The following is a 10,686-nucleotide window of genomic DNA, read 5'->3' as shown; positions in this document are numbered from 1 at the left end:
ATGAAAGAGGTGGTCTTTGAGTCTCGTCTTGATGAATAAGGAAAATGTTTGATTAAATATGGGGCAAGATGAGACTGGAAACTTCCTGATCAAAGACCTTAGAAGTGATGTAGAATATTTTCAGGGAATGGCAACTTATCCAGTTTGGGTGGAACATAGGAATCATATAGGATATACTGGGAAATAAGAGCAGAATGACAGGATGAGACAAGTTTATGGTGAGCCTTGAGTACAAGAGAGTTTGGTCTTCCTTATTAACAGAGGATGATGGAGAACCATCAAAGGTTTCTGAGCAGTAGAATGACATCATTAAAGATATACGTACAAAAATCTGTGTGAGTGAATGTAGAATGAATTGGAGGAAAAAGAAACTGAAGGTAAGAAGATGAATTAAGAGACTAATAATGAGGCTACATCATTCAGGAATGGGGTAAAAAGTTCTAGAAGATGATAGTGGGAATGAACAGGATGACTGTGAAAAGTGGATTGAAAAGAGAACTGATCTTAAAAATAAAAGGCGGGGGGAGGGGGCATTTAGGTGGCACAGTGGATACAGTGCCAGACCTGGAGCTGAGAGAACTTGGGTTCAAATCTGACCACAGACACTTGTTAGCTATGTGTCCCTGGACAAGTCACTTAACCCCATTTGCCTGCCCATTGCCCTTCTGTCTTAAAGTTGTTACTACGACAGAAAGCAAAAGAAATAGAAGTCCTGGAATCAATTCCTGTCCCTTAAACTTAGTAGGTATACTATGATGGGTAAATCATAAACCCCCTAAGTCTCAGTTCCCTCAGTTGTAAAATAAAGATAATCAAACTTACATTTCCTACCTCATGGGGACCTGGAATCAGATAGACTCATTTTCCTGAGTTCAAATCTAGCCTCAGACACTTACTTGCTGTACAATCCTGGGCAAGTTGCTTAACCCTGTGTGCCTCAGTTTCCTCATCTGTAAAATGAGCTGGGGAAGGAAATAGCAAACCACTCCAGGATCTTTGCCAAGAAAACCCCAAAAGGGCTCCCAAAGAATCAGATGTTGCTGAAATGACTGAACAAAAGGACTATATGTATATTGTCTGAAGACTAGCTGTTAAGACAAGAAAACTGAGTAGAAGATAAGACATCTATACCTGTGGGTGAAGAGGCAACCTGTGAGTAGTAGTCAGCGCTCATTGATTACCACCCTACAAACTTCCCTATAGTTATGTGATGGGTGCAGTGGGTACCCCAAAGTAGCCCAAGGGGTTTAGGAGTAGTGCCATGGAGAATGAGACTGAGAGGGAGAAAGCATGAATGGTGTATGTTTGGTCCTATGTGTGTAGAATTGGTGAGATTGGTTGAGGGTAAGAAAAGAAAAATCTGGACATGGATTCATTTTGATAGTTTGTATCACCAAGATGGTGCTAAGAGTGATTCCTTGGAGCCAATTCTGTGCTGAGTTTGGCAAGCAAGTGGCACCAAGGGATAGCATGGTGAAATTGTATCAAGAAGACCAGAGTTCAAATCCTTACTTTACTGGCCTTGGACAAATCAGTGTGTCCCTTTTTGGCTCTGTTTCCCCATCTGTAAAATGGATAAATCAATAGCACCTTCCTTCCAGGATTGTTGATAGTATAAAATGAGAAAATATTTATAAAGTATTTTGCAAATCTTAAAATGCTACGAAAGTACTAGCTATCATTAATTATTATTATTTAGGGAATGAGTCACAGTTTGGCCCCATATCTGTAGTGCTACCAGAGATTCAGAAGCTCTGGATACCAGGGACTGATCCCTATGCAGGGATTTCAGGAGGGAGACTGAAGCTTTGGTCTCTTATCATACATCTGGAGAGTATTTTTTATTAAACCCTTCTCTTCTTGGGATCAATACTGTGTATTGGTCCCAGGTAGAAGAGCTAGGGCAAAGAGCTAAGGAAAGGCTTGGCAAAGGGGTAAAGTGACTTGCTCAGGGTTATCCAGCTAGAAGTGTCAGAGGCAAGATTTGAACTCAGGACCTCCCTGGATCTCTCTCCACTGAGCCACCTAGCTCTTGGAACCAGCCTTGGAGAGTATTTTTAAGACCCTAGAATCTACAGAGGGATTAGAGAATAAGACAGTAAAATTCAGGAGAATTTAGAGAATTCTTGAAATTCATATAAGAAATTATCTTGGTCTAGTACGAGCAAGTAATGAGTTATTTGGGCCAGAACAGCCCATGAAGTTCGTTAACACTAATAAGGAGCAATTTCAGTTTCCCTCAGTGATGCTAGCACACACACACTGACAAAATCATAGAAAAATAATTAGATTTATGGAGGGTTTTAAAGGTTTACCAAATGCTTTCTTTATTATATCTAATTCTAGATAATTAGTTCAGGAATTTTTATTCCCACTTTGAAGATGATGTGAAGCAATTTGTCCACTGTCACATAGCAAGCCAAGTCAGCAGCAGAGAGAGGATTTGATCCCAAGTCTCCTGGCTCCAAGTCCAGCATCATTTTTACTCTGCCACAGCAACATTAATACAATAGAAACAGATACTCAAGCTTCAGTGACAGAACCCACATGAGCAATGAACTAAGAAAAGGCTATAATCACTGCTAAGGAACACTAGCAAAAGTGGGCTCCACTTAAGCTTGCAGTCTCACAGTCTTTTTTTTTTATTTCTAAGATGAAACTATGAAATATCATTTGTTGGCCACACCAGCCTTACTTGCTCCTGATTTCTCTGTAGGTCATATTCCCCGAAGGGAACATTTTGTTGGGATAAAACAAACTGAGGCCAGACCTCAAGCAAGAGACAAAGAAAAAGGAAAAGTGGAAGAAAAAGAGAGACAGAGATAGAGAGATGAAGCAAGAGAGAGAGGAGAGGCAGACAGATATAGATGGAAGAAGATAAAGAGAGAGAAGAGAGCAACAGAGAGATAAAGAGAGAAGGAAGACACAGAGCAACAGAGAGAGAGATAAAGAGAGAGAGAAGAGACAGAGATGGAGAGAGACAGAGGAAGATAAAGAAAGAGAGAGAAGAGAGCAACAGAGAGATAAAGAGAGAAGAGAGACACAGAGCAACAGAGAGATAAAGAAAGAGAGAGGGGAGAGACAGAGATGGAGAGAGAGACAGACAGACAGGTAGAGACAGAGGAAGATAAAGATGAAGCAAGAGAGAGAGGAGAGACAGACAGACAGATATAGATGGAGGAAGATAAAGAGAGAGAAGAGAGCACCAGAGAGATAAAGAGAGAAGAGAGACACAGAGCAACAGAGAGATAAAGAGAGAGGGGAGAGACAGAGATGGAGAGAGAGACAGACAGAGAGACAGAGATAAAGAAAGAGAGGAGAGAGAGGGAGGGAAAGAGAGGCAGAGAGAGATAAAGAGAGAAAGAAGAGAGAGAGGCAGAGAGAGATAAAGAAAGGGAGAGAGACTGAGAAGTGAGACAGGCAAAGAGAGATATACATAGAGAAAGAATATGGGCTGACCTAGGAGGGAAACAAGGATAGATTTGATGAAAGAAGTCTGACGTATTATTAAACTGAATGAAGATCGTTTCTATAACTCCGCTGTGCCTCTGAATCCCCAAGATTCTATGATCTGTAGAAAATAAACTATTCTATAAAATTTTCTTAAAGTTTTTACTACTGAAGAATTTCTTCTCCAGGGTCCCTTTTTCAAGTACTCAGAGGTATCTCCTCTGCCTTAATAGTTCCACTTCAGGCATTTGAAGTGCAAAACAACTTTCATCTATCTCAGAGTACAAAATACCAAAATGAGTAAATTACTACAATGAGGTTTCTCAGCCCAGTTTGATATAAAACAGGGTTTTACAGACATTTCTAATTCTCCTTTGCCAGCTCCTTTTTAATTTTCAGTTCAAGCCACGGCTCTTTCCCTCTTTCTCTTTGAAAACTGCTTCAACTAAATTTTCCTGAAGACAGCACAACATAGAGGACCCAGAAATGTCCTCAGCATCAGAAAGACCTGGGTTCCAGTCTAGTTTTTGACATATACTGTCTATATCAATCTAGACAACTCCTTAGCCCCCTCAGTGCTCCAGGAAACTCTCTAAGGTTGTAATTTTCAGAGCAGCTGCTGGTCTGCATTGATAGAGGGAATTACCTCACTGGGAATTCCTATTATCAATGGAATCACAGCTCCTCTAGAAAAACAAAATGATCTGTGGTTTCCAGGCATACTCCCTCATTCCATTGTATCTTCACTACAATCTTCACATTCCCGACCCACCGGAGCATTTTGTGAAGCCATATATATTTGGGGAAGATTTTATCTATTTTATTTTTTAGCTCCCAGATGGAGCATGGGCAAATATTTGGTGATTTGAGGCACATACTCCTAAAGCATTAGTATATTCTGTCATGGCACAAGCCAAAAATACATCCTTGGTTCTGACCCCAGAAGTTAATAGTTCCAAAATGAGGACATATGGGCCAGTCTTGCCTAGGAAACACTAAGAATAGAGAGCAGAAATCGATGGAGATGCCTGCCAGTGTTTGTTAAAACTCTAGAAACACCTCTTGTTCCCTCTCTCTCTCTCACTGTTCCCCTATTTTTATTTCTATTGCCAACCCATGATTTGGCAGGCCTGCTTCCTTTACTACCCTTTTTTCCACATTGTCTCTTTTTACCCAGATTTCTTGCAGAAAGGGATGAAGTTTTCTACATTATACCTTCTCTGAATCACAATCAAATGAATAACCCACATGCATTTAAGTACCTACTGTGTGCTAGCTACTATGCTAGGCAATGGGCAAAGAAATCCAACAATGAAAGTCACTACCTACAGGGAGAGACAACTCTTTCCTTTTATCTTTTCCCCAGAAATCTACGGATGTGAGGACCTACCGAGTCCTTTTCTAGGCTGATTGTCTTCCTTTGGTGCCCACCTACCACCCATCTCTCAGAGTGGCTTCATGAAGCTGTAGGCCACACCCTTGCATACCATCTTGGCTGGCAGGCTTAACTACTTTGAGGGTAACCAACAGGACTTCCCCCTGTGGAAGGAGTGGATGAGAACAATTTGTTCTAATGGCCACAAAGGTGGTTGAAACAGGCCCGTTGGAGTGCCGAAAGGTTGTCTAGAAGTCAAAAATGCCAACATCATCCACTGCATCCTGGGCCATTGCCAGTGGACATGACTTCTGCCACTGGACTTGGATCACTAGAAGAGAGAATGCCTGCATCTACCTCACTTAAATCCAATTTATGTGTGAGTCAGAAGACATTACCCAGTGATGTCATTGTGGTCCCCTTCAAGTACAGAGGACAGCAACCAACCAACAGATATTAGTTTTAATTAGTAATGTCTGCTTTCTATCCTCAAATTGAAATATAATTGGCACCTGCAATAAGATATTCATTGGTCCCCTCAGCTTCTGCCACTTTAGGTGTGACTCAAGCAATGTAAACAGAGAAAAGAGAGGGTAGTTGAATATAGCTTAGGACAAGAGATTTGTGTTTTTTTTTTTTTAATCTTTGCCTTCTATCTTAGAATCAATACTATATGTTGGTTCTAAGGCAGAAGAGTGGTAAGGGCCAGGCAATGGAGGGCTAAGTGACTTGCCTAAGGTCACACAAGCTAGGAAATATTTGAGGTCAAATTTGAACCCAGAACCTCCTGTCTCCAGACCTGACTCTCTATCTACTGAGCCACCTTGCTGTCCCCCAGGACAAGAAGTTTCAGCCTCTATTTGAGTCATGTTGCCCTTTGGCAGTCTGGTGAGACCTATGGAGCCCTTCTTAGAAGAATGATTTTAAACACTTGCAGGAAATAGTAAATTTCAATGAGAAGTTAGTGAAAATAAAGACATAAATCTATTTCCCATCCAAATTCATGAGCCCCCCCCCCCTCCTCACAGCACTGAAATATCTCCAAGGATTCCCAAGAAGTGTTAAGACTCCAGGTTAAAAATCTCTGGCTTGGGCTACTGTCCCACAGTATCTCAAGATTGGTTTCTTGTTTCTTTGTTTCATTGGGTTTTCTGAAGTGCAGATACTTGTCTCTATACAGTTTTACTAACTTCCCTGTGCCTACTTCAGGGAAAACAGAAGCAGCATGGCACCTGGGGCTGGACATCCTCCAGGGACCCAGGATCCAGGTCTAAACCACAATGGAGAGCATCCGAGGGCTGAAAAGTTTGGCTGGTGACATCAGAAGATTCTGAGGGGCAGGAAAGAGGGGCTCAGGAGCCCTGCTATGCTATTCAGGGCACACAGCCCTCAATGTCATTGCAACTGGATATCAGCACACCAGGCTGTGCTTATCCAGGATCTTTACCAGGCTCTTTTTTCCCTTTTTCTCCTTTATCTTCTAGATCTATTTGTCTGCAGGGGCAGGCAAAGAGTGGATACCAGTAGCCCAGGGGATTTCAGGAGGGACTATGGGAGCCAGAAAACCCCAGGGAAGCAGCTTGAGAGGGGGAGTGATATGTTCTTCTTTCTACCCATACACAGAGAAATATACCTATTGCAGGAGCTGGACCTCTCTCCTGTCTTCACAAGACAAGATGAGTCCTGCCCAAAGCCACAGTGGAAAAAATCCCAGGAAAGAAGTGAATACAATGGAATGCCACTGTGCCAAGAGGAATGGTTTCCAAGAAACCTGGGAATACTCATGAACTGATGCAGTGAAGTGAGAATTGGCAGAACAATTTATACAACAACACTTTTCAAATACTTAAATCAATGCAATGACCAACCACCATTCCAGGGAACCAATCACAAAGTAAATTATAGATGTCTCCTGACAGACTTAAGAACAAGACCCATCTTTGGACATAGTCAAAATGTGTTTGTCTTGGTTACACATATTTGTCACAAGAAGTTTTTTCTTTTTTCAGTTGGGGGAAGGGTGATGGGAGAAAGCAAAAAAATATGTTCTTGTTCATTGAAAATGTTCAATTAAATTAGCAGATATTTTAGTGCATATAGAAAACTTTGGATCTAGAGTCCGAAAAAACTGATTTCAAACCTCTGATGACTCACTATTCCTTTGACCCAACAAATCAGCCAAGTGCACAGTGGATAGAGTGCTGGGTCTGGAGTCTAGAAGACTCTCCTCTTGAGTTCAAATCTGGCCTCAGACACTTACTAGTTATGTGACCCCAGACAAGTTTCTTAACTCTGTTTGCCTTAGTTTCCTCATCTGTAAAATGAGCTGAAGATGGAAATGACAAATTAATTACTCAAGTCTCTTTACCAAAAAAAACCAAACCCAGATGGGATCAGGAAAGTTGGACTTGATTAACAACAAATCACTTCAACATGTGCTTTGGACAACCCCCTAGTATGTAGGTAGAATTGGGGTCTACCTGTCTTGGCCCTGCCTTGGAGGAAGGATTACCTTTGTAGCAGATGTTCACAGTCATAGAATTTTTAGAGTTGAAAGCAGAGGTATGATGGCAAATGTTTAACAACTGACTCTGGGACATAATATGTGCATGAACACTCAAATTTATAACATTTCCTTTATCACTTTCTTATTCTAGCTAATCAACAAAACAAATCCAACTCTTATTTGTGGGGTTTGCCAGTTTTTGAGATGTAAAGGCTCATGGATAATTTAACAATCACCTTCCACAAACTAGTATGAATTGGCTCCAGCATACCTCTGGTTGTAAGAGAGGAGAAGGAATAAGCATTTAATAAGTGCCTACAATGGGCCAGGCATTGCACTAAGCATTTTTTCACAAATATTATTTCATTTGAGCCTCACAACAGTCCCATGAGGTAGGTACTATTATTATCCCCATTTTATAGTTAAAGAAACTGAGGCAAAACAATGACACCTAGGGTCACACAGCTAGGAAGTATCTAAGGCCAGTTTTGAACTCAGATCTTTCTTACCCAGACCTAGCATTCTATCCTCTGTACCACGTAGCTGCCTCTCCACCTCTGTATGGAGCTGCTACAGCCCACACTGGGAATGAAACTCTACTAGAACATATCCAATATTCTGTCCCTCCTAAGTCTTCTGTCGAAACACTTCCGGTTTCTTCAACCCATCCTCCTATGATGTAGACTCAAAGTCCTTCACTGTTCAGTGGGAGACAAGTGGAACATCGGTTCTGGCAGTCAGAGGATCCAGGTTAAAAACCCATCTTTAGAGCAATTTGACTGACTGGGTAAATCACTGCACCTCTGTTCACCTGGAAAACAAGAGGATTGGACTTAGAATGCTTCTAAAATCAACCTCCACTTCTTAATCTATGGTCCTACCATCCCACTCTGGTCAATCTCCCATTTGTCAACACACTTCTTAGAATATCATGCCTAAAACTGAACACAATATTTCATAAACCATCTGACCAGGACAGAAGATGGTGCCCTTGCTCAGAGGATCAGAATTTTGCTTTCTCAAAAATCTAGTACAGGAGGTCTTAGGTTCAAATCTGGTCTCAGACACTTCCCAGCTGTGTGACCCTGGGCAAGTCACTTGACCCCCATTGCCTAGCCCTTACCACTCTTCTGCCTTGGAGCCAATACACAGCATTGACTCCAAGATGGAAGGTAAGGGTTTAAAAAAAAAAAAGTAGTTTCCCTCAAAATTCAGGACAATGGCAGTTGGGCTCAGTGAATAGAGAGCCCTGTCTAGAGTCAGAAGGACTTGGGTTCAAATTTAGCTACAGGCACTTCCTAGCTATGTGACCCTGGGCAGGTAGCCCTTATTGCCTAGTCCTTACTGCTCATCTGCCTTGGAACTGATACTAAGACAGAAGGTAAGGGTTAAAAAAAAGAAAGCAGTGCATGAGCACCTTCTGCATGAGGATTCTTGTGGTTCCTCCTGTCCCTGCCCTCCCTCCAACTGCTAGTGCTCTATTTCTCCAAATACCTCATGCTTATTTAAATAAGTGTGTTCTTTTCTCCAAACACAGGTAAGCTCTTGGAGAGTCTGGATGGATTCACTGTTTGTCTTTTTCTCCCCAGGCCTCTAGTAGAGTTCCTAGAACAGAGCAGGACTTTTCTCATAGCTTGTTGACTGATTTCCTGGGCATAGGGAATTCCCAATAAGGAAACTCCCTCCAGCAATGTAGGTTGGCCCCTACTCTGGAATACATTTGAAGTTTTGGAGAGTCGCCTGGGAACCTGAGACATGAAGCCCTGATTACTGTAGTTCATGGTCCTAGTACCTTTTGGGGCTGCCACATCAAGCTGCTGACTCATGGTGAATTTACAGTCCTCAAAATACCCCCTTTTTGTGGTCCTACTGTGCCTTTCCATCATTTATTTGTGTTCCCCTATTTCCAAACAATAGAACTCTCAATGAATATTTGAAAAAGGATTACTAACATCATCCAGATGGCACAGTGTATAGAGCATTGATCTTGGAATCAGGAAGGTTCCTTTTCCTTAGTTCAAATCTGGTCTTGGACTCCTATTGGCTATGTGACCCTGGGCAAGTCACTTAACCCCGTTTGCCTATGAAAAAGAAGAAAAATTTATTAATGATACAAATACCAAATGATTTAGAATTTTCCCTCCTTAGAATCCATCAAGCAATAAATGAGGCACTGATTCAATGGAAAGAACACTGAAATTTCTAATGATCTAGATCTGGGTTCTACTTTCAGCTCCATCACTAACTCACTGGGTGACTTTAGGCAAGTCATCTTATATCCCTGGGTCCCAGTTTCCTCAAATGTAAAATAGGGGGCTTAGAAAAGATTGCTTCTAAAGTCCCTTCCAGCGAAAATGATAATCTGCATTTATGTCAACCTTCACTGTTCCACAGGAAAACCTCATAATAATCCTGTGAACTAGGTAACAAAGATATAACTGTGCTATCCTCATTTTAAAGATAAAGAAATGAAGGTTCCCCAAAATGAGGTGCTATGGCTACTAAGTGGTAAAGGTGGGACTGGAACCCCCAAGCCTAAATTTATGGACAAGATGAAGACATGGATTAAATGATAGTGAGGTTATGGGCTTTTGGAACCAAGTGAATGAAAAATAATGATTTGGAAAAAGATTTAGTTGAAATATTAATACTAAAAGATCTAGTCCAAAATATTAATCAGATTTGTAGATGCTAAAAAACTGGGAAAGATAGTTAATACATTGGATGAAAGAATCAGGATTCAAAGAGATGTCAACAGCATTGAACAAAAGAGACCTAAGTAGTTGGCCATGTCACACATTGGTTATGTGTTCTCCCTATAACCTTTGTTTAAAAATCAATGAATTAGAGCTAAGTAGGCACCCTGTAGGTAAAGTTGTGGTTCTCTTCCTTAGATCTAAAAAGACTCAATATATGTAAAATAAGAGTGTCAGATTAGATCATCTTAGGATGTTTTTTGTGTGTATTGAAAAGAACACTTGGTTTGGGTGATCTCAAACAAGACAATTAATTCTCTGGGTCTCAGCTTCCTTATATATGTGAAAGAAGACTAATCAATGATGGTCCAGGTCTTAGAGCAGGGATTCTTAACTTGGGGGTCCCCAGACAAATGTCAGGGGGTCTATAAATTGTATAGTAAAAATTACATCTTTATTTCACACTAATGTTGTTTTTTGTAATTATATATATTTTCTTATGCATTTAAAAATTATTCTAAGGAGGAGTCCTAGGCTTTAACAGATTGCCAAAAGGGTCTATAATACCAAAAAAAATGTTAAAAAATCCTGCCTTAGTAGAGGTGCATATCTACCCTTTGTGGTAGGTTATATAAAGTATATTCAACATTCATCTAATT

At 40.9% G+C, this 10,686-nt stretch overlaps 1 long non-coding RNA gene across 1 annotated transcript; it reads right to left on the bottom strand.

Moving 5' to 3' along the window:
• Positions 1–6,627: 6,627 nt before the first annotated feature.
• Positions 6,628–9,412, bottom strand: LOC130453653 (uncharacterized). Its single transcript, XR_008911116.1, has 2 exons — positions 9,284–9,412; positions 6,628–8,142 (listed from the first exon to the last, which is right to left on the bottom strand). It is a non-coding gene; the product is annotated as an uncharacterized LOC130453653 (long non-coding RNA).
• Positions 9,413–10,686: the final 1,274 nt, after the last annotated feature.

This window comes from Monodelphis domestica, chromosome 4 (genome assembly GCF_027887165.1).
Source record: "Monodelphis domestica isolate mMonDom1 chromosome 4, mMonDom1.pri, whole genome shotgun sequence".
In the NCBI taxonomy this organism is placed as follows: domain Eukaryota; kingdom Metazoa; phylum Chordata; class Mammalia; order Didelphimorphia; family Didelphidae; genus Monodelphis; species Monodelphis domestica.
The sequence above is the reverse complement of the archived record's forward strand: the minus strand, read 5'-3'. Positions and strand labels throughout refer to the sequence as shown.